Here is a 4,918-nt window from a genome sequence, read left to right as displayed (position 1 = left end):
CTCTGTCTCTCTCTGTCCCAAAAATAAATAAAAAACGTTGAAAAAAAAAAATTAAAAAAAAAAAAAAAAAAAAAAAAAAAAAAAAGAATTCTTGGGTGCATATTTTTCCCATTCAGCACATTGAATTTTTCCTGCCATTCCCTTCTGGCCTGCCAAGTCTCCATGGACCAGTCCACTACTAACCTTATGTATCTACCCTTGTAGGTTAAGGACCTTTTGTGCCTACCTGCTTTCAAAATTCTCTTTTTGTATTTCTCAAGTTTCACTAAGATATGTCATGGTGTTGACCTGTTTTTGTTGATCTGGAGGAGAGTTCTCTGTGCTTTGTCTTAAATGCCTGTTTCTTTTCCCAGATTAGGGAAGTTCTCAGCTATAATTTGTTCAAATAAACCTTCTGCCCTTTTTCCCTACTTTTCTTCTCCTGGGATTCCTAGGATATGGGTATTGTTTCATTTCATAGAATCATTTAGTTCTCTAAGTCTCCCCCCATGACCTAATAATGTTCATAATTTTATCTTCTATTTCACCTATTTTCTCCTCTGCTTCTTTGATCCTGTCACTGTATCCAATTTGTTTTGCATCTCAGTTATAGCATTTTTCATTTCATCCTGACTAGTTCTTAGGTCTTTGATCTCTGAAGAAAGGGTTTTTCCTGGTGTCTTCTATGCTTTTTTTCAAGCCCAGCTAGTAGTCTTATGACTGTATTTCTAAATTCTTGTTCAGATATTCCTTATATCTGTTTTGAAAAAGTTGTAGCCTGTGATTCCTTCTTGACCTTTCTTTTGGGGAGAACTTCTCCATCCCGTTATTTTGGCTAAGTCTCTGTCTTTTGTGTGTTTTAAAAGTTTATTATGTTTCCTACACCTGAGAGTACGGCTATCTTAAAAAGGGGTCATACACTGTCCAGGACATGGCACTTCAGGAAGTGTCTCTGCTGTATGCCATGTGCCCTCTGCTGTTGCATTTTGGCTGCTCTTTGCCACTGGTCAGTCCTCTGCAGAGCTCCTCCTTGCTTGCAGTGGCGGCGTGTTTGGACCTTTAACTAGGTGTACTTTGATTTATTTTGTTGAAGTAAGCCTGAAAAGGGGGGGGGGGGGAAGAGCCTGATACCCCCCAAAAAGAAAAGGGGACCAAAAAAAACAAAGAATCAAAAAACTATAAGGCTGACTCAAAAGAAAAAGAAAGGAAAAAAAAAGAAAAAAAGGAAGAAAAGAAAAAATAATTAAAAAGCCTGATCCAGGGGCGCCTGGGTGGCGCAGTCGGTTAAGCGTCCGACTTCAGCCAGGTCACGATCTCGCGGTCCGTGAGTTCGAGCCCCGCGTCAGGCTCTGGGCTGATGGCTCAGAGCCTGGAGCCTGTTTCTGATTCTGTGTCTCCCTCTCTCTCTGCCCCTCCCCCGTTCATGCTCTGTCTCTCTCTGTCCCAAAAATAAAAATAAAAAAAAGTTGAAGAAAAAAAAAAATTAAAAAAAAAAAAAAGCCTGATCCAGTGAAAGAGAAAAGGAAATTAAAAATCAAATAAGAAACTATGAGCCTGATTCCAAAGGAAAGAAGAAGAAAGAAAAAAAGGAAAAACTGGTGTTGTTTTGAAGCACCTGGTTTCATTGCACTTGGTGCATGGTGGGGGGATGGCTCTGCTGGTCTTCTGGAGGAAAGGCCTACTGCATTGGCTCAGAGTCATTCTTGCCCCAGTAAATAAGCAGTTGCCAGGCATGGGATGGGGTTTGGTGTAAGTGGGTCCTGTCTTTCCTGGGGCCTGCTGTGTTGCTTTCTGAAGCTACACCCTGTTGGTGTTGGGGGGGAAATGGCACCACCCCAATCTCTCATCCCCTGACTGGGGATCTCACCCCTGCCCCACCGTTCAGGCAGCCCTCACGGAAGAACAAGGGCAGTCAGCTAGCCCTGCTCCACAACTCTCCTACATTTTTTTCCTTTGGTGCATAACTGGGATTCAAAATTAGAAGTTTTAAAGGACCTGGAACCGTGCAGAACCACCCCCCACCCCTGCTCTGGAGTACAGCCTCTCCACCCAGCTGATGAAAGATCTTTGGCTGGTACCTGAAGAGGCTTCTGGCCTTGGGAAGGTAAGAAACCCTCTTCCAAAAGTACTGCAAGAAGGGAAATGTTCTCTCCCAGTGCACCTCGGATTATCTCTACACCACAATTTTCATTCCAGGGCCAGCTCCCTCCTTCCGAGGAGCGCAAGCCACAGTTCCACTCCAAGAAAGTCACAGGCTTCCAAAACCTCAGACTTTGAGCTCCAAACTTGATTTGAAAAAAATAACTGGGACACTCACTACTTCTCACTCCCCAGTCTATGGTCCAGAGAGGTTTTCCTCTTGTGCAAAGTTGATATCACTCAACTCCTCTCTCTTTCTCTCCCTTTCTCTCCCTTTTGTCTCTCCACAGAAAGGATTCCTTCCCCTCCACAGCACCACTGTTTTTCTCTCCCCCAATTCACTTCGACCCACCCTGCACCTGCCAAGTTGTTTCCTTCCAATTCTGGAGATCCCTCTGCCACTCTGCAATTGATTTCCTGGGTGTTCCAAGTGATCTGACCTCAATACAGCTGTGTTTGAGGGTTGAGGAAAGCCCAGAGTCCCCCTACTTCTCTGCCATCTTAACACCTCCCTAGCCAAGTATTTCTTTGCATAAGAGGAGCAAAAGATACAGATTGATTTTAAAGTTTGTTAAATATGCATACTAAAATCTTTTAATTCACTAATGATATATATATATATATATATAATATAGATATCTATGATCCATATCTATGATATATATAGTAAAACTTGTAAAACTCTAAAGGGAGGTGAAGGATAAAATGTAATCATCAAAATATAAGATGACAAGCCACAGAGTGGCAGAAAAGATTTGCAAAAGACATATATGATAAGACTGTTTTCTAAAATATACAAATCTTAAAATTCAACAATAATTTAAAAATGGGCAAAAGACTTAAACATTTGCTTCATTAAAAATAGAGATGGCAAATAAGCATATGAAAAGATGCTCATCCTCATATGTTATTAGGAAATTGAAAATTGTAACAAGAATTAGATATCATAACACACTATTAGGCCAAAATCCAAAACATTAACCACACCAAATGCTGGGCAGAGGGTGGAGCAACAGGAACTCTGATTCATTGCTGGTCAGAATGCAAAACGGCACAGCACTTTGGGATAGAGTTCCATACTTTCTTAGAAAATTAAACATCTTCTTAAAATATCCAGCAATTACACTCATTGGTATTTCCCCAAATGATCTGAAAACTTATGTCCACATAAAAACCTGCACAGAGATATTTGTAGTAGCTCTATTCATAATTGCCAAAAACTGGAAAAAAAAAAACCAACATGTCCTTCAGTAGGTGAATGGATAAACTGTGGTACATCCAGACAAGAGAATTTTATTTAGAGCTAAAAAGAAATGAGCTACCAAATCATGACAAGACATGGAGTAAACTTAAATGTACACTTTTAAGTAAAAGAAGGAATCTGAAAAAAACTACATATTATATGATACCAAATATATGACATTCTGGAAGAGACATAACTATGGGACAGTAAAAAAAAATCATTGGTTACTAGGAGTTAGGAAGGAATGAATAGGTGAAGCACAGAGGATTTTTAAGGCAGCGACACTATTTTGTGTAATAGGGTAATCATGAATACACATCATTATACATTTGTCAAAACCCATAGAATATATGACACCCAAAGTGAATCTAACATAAACTATGGACTTTGGGGAATAATGATGTGCCAATGTAGGTTCATCAGTTGTAACAAATGTACCACTCCACTGCATAGTGTTGATAGTAGAAGACACAGTGAAGGGGGGAAGGGGTGGATGAGGCATATGGGAAATCTCTGTACTTTCCACTCAGTTTTGTGAATCTAAAAACGCTCTTAAAGTCTATTGTTTAAGTAATTATTCCAGTTAAGAGGAAAGGAAAGAAAAGGGGGTGAGGGGGAAGAACATGGTAATAGAAAGCAAAAAAAAGAAAAAGGTAGAAATAAATTCAAATGTACCCCAAATCACACTAACTTTAAGTGGGCCAAATTCTCCTTAATGTTCAATGTCAGTGAGTTTATAAATTAGAATTAAATAAAATCCCTTTTTAAGATGTTCAAAAGATACATCTAAAACATAATGACACCAAAATGTTGAAGGTCAAGAAATCGGAAAATATTAAATAGAAACAAAGGGGATGCTATAATATCTGTTTTAACATACAGAACTCTTGGGAGAACATAATGACTAATATTTCTATTCTCTGACCACATCTTCCACTTAGACCACATTCCTGGATCAAGAGCCAAGAGTAGTACATCTCCATTCTGGATCTGGCACCTGAAACTTGAGTCACTAGAATGGTATATTGTCTTCAGGGAATGTCTAGACACAGGAATATCTGTGAGGCAAATAAAACTCTGGGTAGGATGGGCTGTTCTAGGAATATGTTGTTAATGCCATAAAAGATTAAAACCTTGGGATAACTAGATTATGATATTCTTAAGATGAAGGATAATGTTTTATTATTCATATCTGAATCACTAGCACCTAAAACATTATAGGTATCAGGTTAATGTTGGACAAATAAATGAGTGAATTAATGTATGTACATGGTATAGTACAATGGTTTAGTTCTTCATTGTCATACACATAAACGAATTTATCAATACAGTAAATATGGCTGTACTTTATGTCAAAGGCCTAAAATGTGTAAAGGGGATATAGGGATATGAGAATGCTTAGATAAACCCTGCCTTGTCTTCTCATGCTCCCTAGCAAAGACTTTTCTACTGTGATGTCTTGTCTTGGAGGGTGTTTCTACCACCTCTCTTCTCTCACAGCCTTTCTTTTACAGCAGTGATTCTCAAATTACGGTCCACAGACAGAAACATACAGTC

Source organism: Panthera tigris, chromosome D1 (genome assembly GCF_018350195.1).
Source record: "Panthera tigris isolate Pti1 chromosome D1, P.tigris_Pti1_mat1.1, whole genome shotgun sequence".
NCBI lineage: Eukaryota > Metazoa > Chordata > Mammalia > Carnivora > Felidae > Panthera > Panthera tigris.
The sequence above is the reverse complement of the archived record's forward strand: the minus strand, read 5'-3'. Positions refer to the sequence as shown.